Here is a 12,275-nt window from a genome sequence, read left to right as displayed (position 1 = left end):
GTGTGTAGTCGTAGTGTACGTACGTATACTACTACTATCTACTACTATACTATAGTACGTACGTACGTACTCGTCTCTCTCTCTCTCTCTCTCTCTCTCTCTCTCTCTCTCTCTCTCTCTCTCTCTCTCTCTCTCTCTCTCTCTCTCTTTAGATGTCATTGCATTTTACAAAATTTTGCTATGAGGATATGTTTCCATCGCAACAAAACTGTTAATATTTGATGATGTGATAAGAGGCACGTTTATTTCTTATTTCTAACAATAAAATTCAAATGCGACTTTATAAGTCATGAATGTCTCCGCAATAATACTGGTATAGATCAGTGTGTAACTAGCTAATTAAGTTAGTCGAACAATAAATAAAACGTAGATTAACGATGATGTTCAATTGCGTAGCTATACGGCAATTATGCTGCGATACTGGATCCGATCTGGTTGCGCCACTGCCCGTGCTTCTTGCACGCGATCTAGTCCTGTAAGCACTATCGGCATCAGGAAGAAATGTCCGTGTATACATGAAATACAAATTTATTACTTACTTTTTATCGTATATATCTTAGTTCCCAAACAACCTAAGTTACATCTTCAATTCTTGCGCGTAGTGTCCACAATTTATTTTATAATTAAATTTTCTGTTGATGAGATCATTTGTAAATGAAACTAATTTGCACTGAGAATTAAATTATTGACAATAATATGTTTACTTTGGATTGAGTGCTCAATACTCTGTATACATTTTATAATAATTCTATAGCCAGTAAATACCAAATAGTAATATTATATTAATGTTATTATTGTGTTGTAAGTTACTCTAACATTAATGTTAGTTTACTGAATAATTAACATCAAATTATTTTTCCTTTTTCAGAAAAGTATGCTTATAAATGTATATGGAGAACAAAACAATAGCATAAGAATGCAAAAGTACAGACGTATATTTAAAAAAAATGAAGACATAATATAATAAATACTTAAATCAATCAATTAAAGTACATATATTTTAATTAATTTTAACCTACACTATATTACATTACATCAATTTACTAGTTAAATTCCAAGACAAAAATTGTTAGAATTCTAAGTTTATGGATTCGAATTATGAAAAATTAAAAATAATCCAAAGTAAAAATTGTAAGAAGTTACAAAATCAATTAAAACACAAAAGCAAAATTGAATTTTACAATTCATTGAACGTTTTTTAATTTACAATACTGTATTAGATAAATAAAATTTCAAAATTTTTTAAATAAAGTAAGATTAAAAAGAATATAATCAAGTAAAAAATACTGCAAATGGAAACTTCATTGTATTTCAAAAAAAACTTCAATTTTATTACACCTTTCTTAAATCTACAATATGGGTAAGAATATTTAAAAAGGAATAAGCCAACAATTGTTGCTACTATTCGATTTGAGTCATAAACGATCACTATACAATTAAATGCAATAATGCAGAGTAATCATATTCTTAAAAAAGAATAATAAAAGAAGCAGAGGTAAATTAAACAATTTTATATTAATATTATATTGAGTAATACACAATAATTGCATATTATTAGTTATTTAATTAACTTTATTACAAAAGGCTCTATCAAAGAACAAAAATTCATAAATTAATGAAACAGGGTTTATACAAAGTTAGATTAAACATTCGATATTTATTCATTCCATTTGCATTCGTCCATTCAATTATAACATGATTCATTTCTACTATTACGAGAATGAAAACATAAACATAAATTCTTTACAATACATTTTGGGATTTTTTTCTATGAAGTTTTATTTAAAGTCATATTTTTGTGAATATTAATGTCTATAAAGCGGCAATAAGCTCACTAAAATTGAAACTTCTTTTATTGAGCTACGGCTAACAAAAATCTGAATTTACGTGGTACACGATACTCTCGCTGCAGATTTAATTACGCAAATTTATTTAACTAAACATTCAATTATACGCGTTTAAATGATACATATATTTTTAGGTTTGTATATCAATTTTCGCTGCTTTCAATTATAAACTTTAATTTTTTTAATATTTATTATTTTAATTCTTCGGAACTAATAATGGTGGAGTCTATTGAACTCACTCAATAAACCTCTTTGTTAAGTAATTTAATTTTTTTATATCATATTTGTAAATTTGGATTATTCTTATTAAAATATACTTAATATTTATTCTTCTTTTAGTTATATTATTTTTATATTATTATATTATTTTGATTCCTCGGAATTAATTAGTGTCTTTTAAATAATAAAAATTGAATGGGTCCCATGTCAATAATCGTATTACGTAGATATTAACGTCAATTCATCGTCGAGCAGTTAACATATAAAAAATTTAAAACATTTCAAAATTTTCAATTAATTATAGTATTATTCATAAGAAATACAAGCACGTGCACTTATATTATATGCGAGTTATATTTTATGCGAATAATATACTTTTATAATAGATCGTGTACCACCTCATAACAACATACAAAGCTTGCTGCAATTATTTACAACGATTCCATTCACTTTACAGTATGTAATCGTAGCGTAGTCTTGTAGTTAATATTTACATCTGGATTCCGAGAGTTGTGACATATATCAAGGGATTTAATTGTAAAATGTGTAACACTTAAATTAATTTCTAAAATTCGATTGTATCATTGAGCGGACGTTAAATTTTATCACGTCAATGTAAACATAGATACATAAGGTCTGATCATTTGACGTTTCAAACAATGTGCCATTTTTTCGTTTAAATTTGCTATGCGCGGCATAAAGACGCACTAGATGTTCTCTGAACCGCCATTTCAAATTGCTGTCATTCATTAACAGTTAACAGTATAATAAGATATAAATAATACGTCGCAAAAATATTTCAGATATTTTCGGCAAGGATATATAAATTACTAATTTCTGATTATCAATATAAATCTCTTTTACGTAAATTATTTTATGAATTTAAAGAGTAGCTTAACAATCGCGCTTGATTGCGTGTAGGAACATTACGTTTTCGGTTATAAAACGTAAAACAGTGTTCACTACAATTTAGCCCTAATTTATAGAATGCCGCAAGAAGAACCTTTCTACTTCTCATATTTGGAATTTCGTTCTGTTACGTGTCGGGGCAATAACTTCATTTGCAGAAACATCCACATATATAAAAACATCGACAACTACTCACACGCTTATTTTATACGCACCCAAAGGGACTATCTTAATATATACAAAACTGTCCTTATCGATACAATTAGTACAGCGATAATATCATGTCCATACGATCGTAACATTATTTACAAATATATGCAAGTGACTAATTATCGGAAATTTACAAGTCCCGGTTGCTTCGTTGCATCTTACGCATCGCTTTCGAGACACTCTTCGAGTTTTGCACACTAACACACTTTCTATGCTTATATACTAATTTATACATTTAGCTTAAGATTGATTAACCCTTTGCACTAATAATTAATTACATTTGAACAGATGGCACAATAAAAAATTCTTGGCTTCAGAATGTTTTATAATTTTCAAATTACTAAAAATAATCAACTGAAAAGATGTTTCATAATTTTAAAATTGCCACTGCGATAAACATTAACATTAAAAGAGAAATTATTGTGTCAGTTACAAAAAACTTACTAAATATCAACTAATAGTAACACATAATAACATCAATGTTAGAAATTGTTATGTTCAATTAATATAAATGTAACTCATACAGCATACTAATTGAATCAGCATCTCAGAAATATTGAATTGTAACATTGCAAAGTAAGTTCAACGTTGAAAAAATATTCACATTTCACATTCAACATTGTAACATTTTAATAATGTTCTTTCAACGTTCTATGTTGCACGAGAATATTATTTCAGCTTTACAGCAATATTAACAATTTGTGTAGAAAAATCAACACAGATTTAACGTTGAAAAAGGTTCACACTTTAACATTCAACATTGCAATATCGTCTTAACACGTTCTTTCACCGTTCTATGCCTATATGGGTAATACAATATATGTTATATGTAACAGTTACATTGTTAAGTATAAAATTGTAATATTAATGTTAGATATTACTGTTAATTGATTAGTGTTTAGTGAGAACTGACATAGAAAAATGTTTGATGTAATTTATCAGCCAATTTATAATCCATTATCTTGATCATCAGCCAATATGAATTTGAATATTATTTGTGGTGAGTGTTTAATATAATTATGCTTAAAATTGAGCTCTTTTTGTTAGTTAACATGTTACTACATAGTCGGCATAGAAGTGCAAAGGGTTAACTTTTTAACTATTTTCTGTTTCTCAAATAAAATTAAATACGTTAACAGTTACATATGACACGAAAATAATTCTCAAGGAATAGCTTTAATGTATGCGCATAAATATTCAGATTCTGTGCAAATTCAGTATATGAAAATATTGATAAATAATATTATTTATCAACATTTCGTATATTATTTTAATTTTAAATTATCATTTAATCATATATTATTAACATCTTAATATAAATATCTACGCATTCGCACGAGGCCACTGGCGAATGTTATTTACCAATCGAATAGGCCGAATTTTTACTTGATCTAGAAACAATATGGATAAGCGATAGAAAGCGAATAATTAATACAATATTCAATACGTATCTTACAAAAGAAATTTCTGTCTCTGTTTCGAGTTTGTCATTTTTGTATAATAATCATGACCGAGATTGTGTTAATCCGTGAGACAAAAATGCTACGAATATTTTCAAACAAAAGAAATGGAACACATAAATATCTTAATATCTTTTAATAAAAAAATACTGTCGTAATCAATCTTTTTAATGATATAATTGCAATTCGAATAAAAATATCAAATCTTTTTGGTAAATCATATTCATACGAAAAAAAAATCTTTGGGGGAAATTGGGAGATCTCGTTTCGCTAACGATGCACGCGATTTAAAAGCCTCTCTACCAATAGAAGAAAGATTGGAAAAAAGGATTCAGTGATGATAGAATCAGACAAGGAGAATGTCGTCACGGCATCATTCCTAGGATACGTCCGACAGCAATGGCTTCACAAATCTGCTGATACTTCAAAAAGATTTGGAATGATTATCGATGCTTTATGAAAGATAAGGAGAGTTCTGATAGAAGTTAAAGATAAATAAATAATTCAACTTGAACGAATAAAATAATATTAATATTATTGTGACACATATTAACACGTTAAATGCCAGTATACAATTAGGTAACTTTGTACTTAATGTCATTTTTATCAGCACATTATTTTAATAAGTTCTACTTCTTTTTTATTTCTCCATTCAAAACTCACAAACAAATTTTTACTTTTCCTTTGAAAATATCGATTGGAGAATAGAGATGTTCATCTACATATCACCAATTATGAATTATCTTCTATTTGGTAAACTCAACATGTTAAGTACATTATCACTTGAATTACATATCTTGATATTTTTATTATCATCTGTCAGCAAATGATGCTTGAATATCGTAACTTAACACTAGAATCATTAAACAATTAAAATGATTAAATTGTAATTTTTTTTCAAATTTAAAATAATAGAGAAGAGATGTGTGGTTCCATGACAGCGACAAATATTATAAATCGCGAATTCAAACTTCACATCTGTATATGCAGATAATTTCGTAATCCGTACTTATTTAGAGAGAAGAATTCTCTTTATAGCTAGGTGACTCTTTGTTCAGACATATAAAGACATATATGATCCCACCCATCCCTCCCTTACTACTATTAGTATCAAAATGATATACTTCCTGAAATTATCCATTAATTTTTGTTGCAATATATAAATAGATAAATTAATAAATTTCGCTTTCATCCCTTTTTTTTAAAAGATACAGAGATATAAATCAACAAAAACTTTTTATTGTTTTTTATAATGGTTTTTAACTGGTTATGAAATACATCAATTTTGTTTTTAAGAAAAAAGTTCTCTAAATCTTTTAGAATTGTCACTCTAAAGAATGAAATCTTATTTTTAAAGATTGAAAATTGAGCTCCTCTTTTTCAATATTACTCAATTTTCACTTTTTAGAGTGTTTCATTCAAAGAATTTAGAAAGTATAATTGTGATAAATTTAATTATATTGCTTTATTTTCTTGATTTGAGTAGTATTCTGTGTAAAACAAGAAAGCGTCTCACAGAATATGAACAAACTTTACAAAACAAAATCATAAAAAATTTTGAAATGTATAAAACATATAAATTTTTCTTTTATACATTATATTCGTTCGTGATTTGTTTTTATATCTCTTTTATCTTTTTTTTAACGTTTGCGACTGACAGCAGTGCATTCAATAGCGCAATTTTTCCGAAATAAATTTACACATATTTTCATATCTTTTAAAAATGTTAAATCATCAAAATGTTAAAATGTAAAACATTGTTTTGAAAGTCTTTTAAGTCCTTCTATTGTGTCCTATTTTTTTTTCATTTTGTATAAGTACTTCTTTGAAAAAAATCGCATTTGGAAGTCTTAGATATTAAAAGTTGAAAATTTGCAATTCATACAAAAAAATTAATAAATATTAAAAAAAATATAAGTTCAATAAATTTAAAATATCCTTCAATTTCTATACAATAATAAAGTCTTTCTTCCAGTTATTGCAAACATTTTAAAACATTTCTGGCACTTCATCAATTGTTTTTTGTAAGTAGACCTTGTATGAAATCCGGCGTTGAATAATATTTTATATTTCATATATCACGAAAAAAAAATTTAATAGAATAAAATCAGATGATCTTTATAGTCTAACTCAATTAAATCTATTTAGAATTTTCAATTTTTGATACCAACGTGTGTAATTTCTTAAACAGAATTAAATGATCCTTAAAACAATACGTTAATTTATTTTTATTTAAAATTTTTGGAAGAGTAGCTACCTTAATTAAAAGGCAAAACAGCATTAAAGGACATAAAGGACTCGCACATTTTTATAATTTAACTAAAGCTGCTTTGTTCATATAAAATGTATCCTTTACTACAATTATATAATCTCTTTAAAAACAAAATTGGCACATTTCGATATATTTTGCAAAAAATCGATTCATTACAGACAACGAATAAAAAGTTTTCATTAATTCATCTTGTACATAATATATTTAAATAGTAGAAATAGATTCCGTTATTGATAGTCTTAGTGTTATATGTCAATAACAATACAGAAAAATCCTCGCTTCAAAATATAGTATTAATGAATTTTATAAAAATAATTATGAATACATTTTTTTCTCAAGTTGATATGACATAAAATAATTATACTCCGCGTTTACAACATTGCAGACTTTGTTTTTGTCTTCTTTATACAATAAAAGAGAGATAAAAACAAGAGAGAAAAAGGAATGGCGCAATTTGTTATAACGATCTATTATAACAAGTAATGTGCCTTATCAAAGGCAAGATAAATTCATAGTTTCACTATGATAATCGTCTTCTTTTCGGCCATTGATGGCCGCAAATCCTTCAATAAGTGCGCTATTCATCAGTTAATTGATCCCTTGCGCGGTTGAGGAAAGATTGTAGGATTTATGCTGCAAGCTGGAAGGACATCGACCAATCATCCTCACTCCGCAATGACTACGACAAGGCGGAAAGCATGATTATGCAAATCGCTGCGCTGGATCGCGTCACGCAATGCCACGTGCTGCTTTTAGATGACATCGATTGCGCCGTGTTGTCGATTCTTCGCTGCCCGATGTCATTATCGACGTTTTTGTGACTGTTAGTATCAATGACGTTTTCAGCTTCGTGATTCTCTTCGTGATTCGGCCTGCCACGGATTCGCGTTTCTGAAAACAATCATCATATATCAATAATATTGAAGTCTCAATAATATATAGCTTTAGCTAAAGATTATTAGATACTTATATATTGTTTATTGATCTAAAATTCTTTTATTTGTGTTGTTTTTTATTGATTACCGACATTATACAGTACCGCTCACAAGTTTCAATAAACGCTACTTTTGCAAAAGAAAATGTCAACTAATTGCCAAATGCATTAATCGATTGGGTTCTAATGATCTTTTTTATATTTGAACCAAAGAAATATTAACGTACATTTTAATTTAGTTTCTATGCAAAAAACAAAAAAGGAAATTTAAAACAAACACTAGCGAACAAATATTTAATCTAAGTTAAAAGTTGTAAGTCAGTAACGTACGTTTATATTTATTTTACAATTATCGGTTGTACAAGGAAAAATAGGAAAATCACAAAAAAGTCTGCAAAAAAAATAAGAGTGCTAATAAACACTGATTAGCATAAATTTTTTGTGATACAAATTTTGTGAGTTTTAATATTACATTCTCCTTTATAAAAATATACAGAAAATATCAATTTGAATTAAAAATTATTTAATGTAGAATGTAAAAACAATTTTTATTATCTGTTTCTTTTACAAAGTTTATCCTTTATTGATACTTCTTTTGAATGGTACGTAAATTTAAAGAGTTCTTGAAACAAAAAATAGTTCACAGTAACTATAAATCAATTGAGCTAAACATTAAATAATGATTAATAATGTGTCTAATATTTTTGGCCAAGAGTATATTACACGACATTTTATGATTATTAAACGACACTATATAAGACGACCATTCGTGCCGTGAATAAGTAATAAATATTCAAAAACGAAAACTAAGGGCAAACTCTGTTAAAAAATTTATAGTATCTTCTACTTCGGATAACAAGAGACGTGGTGAATCTTTCCAATATTCTTGCTATATATTATATATTCTTTCTAGAAACATTGCTTATGATGTCGTCGTTAGCGTACTTTTGTATTACCTTTGCGTTGAGTAACGCGACTCTCATTGTCTGTCCGCCGGGGAGATCGTAAACCAGATCGCGTCCAACTCGTTGGTATCTGAATTGCCGCGACTTCACTCATACCCGTCAGTTTACATGATAATCGAAACAAGTTTGGATACCGGTGTTGGCGTCCCGGGTGCAGATTACTTGCCATAGTTGGACCGAGCGCGGTAGTTCATAAACCGCATGGGATTTCATCAAAATCCCGTCGAGAGTTCCGCGTTTGTCGTGGCGGAGGACGGCACAGGAGGTAGAGGCTTTCGGGAAGGAGGATTCCGAGGCGGCGTGGCACGTTGCTGGAAGTTTTGCGGAATAAACTTCGCGCCTTCCGCGAAACTTTCCGTAGGAAAGTTCCGCCACTGCCCGGCGGCGTGTAAGTTCTCGCATTACGTCGGGGGCGATGATTTAAGACGACGTATCCCGGCGAATTTCGGGTCGCGGCAACGTATTTGCGGAAGGTGACGTGTTTTCAAGCGTTCCTCCTCACTGATCGCATAGATCAACATTTTATTGCTTGAATTACGAATGTTCTGGCCATATGTATATCATGAGCGGGACACATAAATCCGATACACATAAATTTCATCTCATGGATGAGAAAAGAAATTTAAATTTTGTAAACACGTATTCTATGGTAATAAAATATAAAATATTTTTCCCACTAGAATTCCATCGTTTTAAAAAAGTATATTATTGGTATTGATTCCATTGATTTACAAGATTTCTATTTCTCAACATCTGAACGATCTTTATGTATTATTAACTGCTGAGAAGAGAATATATGCATAAGATCAACAAAGTTCTATCATTTACAGATTTTTAAAAATCAAGGACTTTATTTTTAAAAAAGCTTTACAAATTAAAAAAATTTATAACTTTTTGGTTTTTCTTTATGGAATAATATAAACATCACCATTCAAGTATTAAAAAACAGAAGCCTTGCAAATCAATGTAAGTGTTTTTTATATTAAAAGTTACTAATAAATTTTAATATTTTAATGTATCGCTTAAAACTGTATATAATAAATGGGTCTTCATACCATTATATTTATTTTCATATATATTGAAAAAAACAATATTTAAATTCTTTATATATACAAATTTGTAATACTACATAAAAACTTCAAAACAAATGTTTTTTTAATTAAAGAATGTTGAAATTTTTTAAAAAGCTCCTTTTTTAGTGTAAAAAACACTGTAAAAGTTATCATATTTGAATAAAAAAAAAGTACACATTCATTTTTCTAAAAAAAAAAGATGATCGAAAGCGGAAGGAAGAAATATAATTTTTCTATAAATTTTCATTAACAATTATTATTAATATAATTTTACAAGTATAAAATTTCAATTAGATAATGTGTGACCAGAATTTACGACCCCAAAAAAGCACTACTTAAGAATAAGGCTGATAACTCATATTATTACTTGCAAAAAACAAAATGTTGATCAAAATTTGTTGTTTTTGATGTATATATTAATGCATATAAAATCAAGATTATTTCAAAGAATAATCAAATTAATACGCGTAATGTTAACCACAATTAGCGAATAATGGAGATCTGCAATCATGATGTACAAGTCTCATGAGGCATCTGGTTTCCATTGAATTCCCAGTGCAATTGTCAAATCTCACCTTCGTTGCGCAGTCGGATAATCTGATTTTTGTTTCCTCTAAAAGTTCCGCGAGGTTTGCACAGGAGCTTTGAATATTCAAACTTGTTTCGACAACACCGCAACTGTCGCCAGCATGCGTAATTGTAACGGCGATGTAGAAAGTCAGAATTGCCACTTATAATATTCGTATTAAAATGATAAAAGGATAAACAAACTTTTTATTCCCGCCATAACACAAATGCATGCGTTGAGAAAATCAAAATATTTAAATTTTATTTTTTATGACATTTCATTTTTTACGATTTTTCACACAATGTAAAAATCTTAATTATTTCATTCAAATTAACTATATACGATTGGAATAAATACAATTATATTCAATAAAGATATTTTACACTATATTTTATACTATAAAATATTAAGAGTATCTTTCAACTGTAATTGTATTTATAGCTATATAATTAATTTGAATGTTTACACGAAATATTTAATTGAGAATGTCGATAAATTCTTTTTGTATAAAAAAATCGCGTAAACTTAAAATTGAATATTCTGATTTTGTTAACATGCATTCGTGGCAAAAATAAAATCTGTTTTCTCTTTCGTCATTTTATAGTAACATTATAGTATTACAATTTTAATTTCGTATCTATTAAAGTAAGTAAAATATTCATTTCATTTCAGAAATCTTTAAACGTGATTAAAAATAAAATTAAATGACTTTGTGTCAATATAATGCGTTTCTATTTAAAATATCTCATATTTTCCTGAGGCTTCTACCTCGTTTAAATACGAAAATCTGCGCCAGTAACAGCAAAAGAAAGAAAGCTTAAGCGAATAATGAAAAGCGAACGTACCTTCACTTCTCACGATGGTCGACAAAGATGCATCGGTTATTTCATTAGAGCTCGGCTCTAAACTGGGCATGGGCTTTTGTCGCGACCACTGGATATTCTCTACTGAAAACAATATTGTTTTTATTAGTTATCTGCATAACGGCTAATAAGGAAAAGTATGACTGAAACAATTATTTTAATATGTATTAAGTAAAGTGGCGCTGAGAAATGGAATTGTTTTTTTAAACCATTAACACATTTTATATTGAATTAATTTTAAGCAGTTCATCAGTAGGATTATTATATTTGTAAAGTAAAATATATTTCATAGTAATTAAAAGTTACATAGGTATTATTAAAACGAAGGAAGTCTAATGCATAAAATGTAAGGCATAAAACAAGTAAGAAAAAGTTTTTATTATAAATAAATAAAAGTAAAGTATAATATATGTTAAATTTAAATAAAAAGTGACAGATAAAATAGCTAACAACGTGTAAAACGATTATTAAAATAGCAGTAAAAAAAAATACAATAAAATACATACACAGTGAAAGATATAAATTAGAATAAATTTAACATATTTAATATTTACATATGTACACACAAACATATGTGTTTTCATGACACGCGCATATACAAGAATATTATTTAATCTGAAAGGACAATAAAGCGAGAAGAAACCAAATGAAACAAAAATAAATAAAGGAAGCAAGAAATTAATAGGAATTACTTTACTGCAATAAGAAAACACCTTCATAGTACGATACAATGGATATAAGAGCGAAAACTGAGCATGTGGTATTAGATATTGCATCTAAAACTCGAGGTTAGAATGAAATAAACTATTGGCAGAGAGAGAGAGAGAGAGAGAGAGAGAGAGAGAGAGAGAGAGAGAGAGAGAGAGAGAGAGAGAGAAGAGAGAGAGAAGAGAAGTAGAAGAGTAAGAGAAGTAGAAAGGTAAGTAGAGTAAGAATAGAGTAAGAGAATAGAACG

At 28.2% G+C, this 12,275-nt stretch overlaps 1 pseudogene; it reads right to left on the bottom strand.

Annotated features, from left to right (window-relative positions):
- Window positions 1–7,596: 7,596 nt before the first annotated feature.
- Window positions 7,597–12,275, bottom strand: part of LOC105617333 — a 163,099-nt pseudogene continuing 158,420 nt past the window's right edge.

Source organism: Atta cephalotes, assembly GCF_000143395.1.
Source record: "Atta cephalotes unplaced genomic scaffold scaffold00012, whole genome shotgun sequence".
NCBI classification, from domain to species: domain Eukaryota; kingdom Metazoa; phylum Arthropoda; class Insecta; order Hymenoptera; family Formicidae; genus Atta; species Atta cephalotes.
Note: the sequence above shows the minus strand (reverse complement) of the source record. Positions and strands in the feature narration are given on the sequence as shown.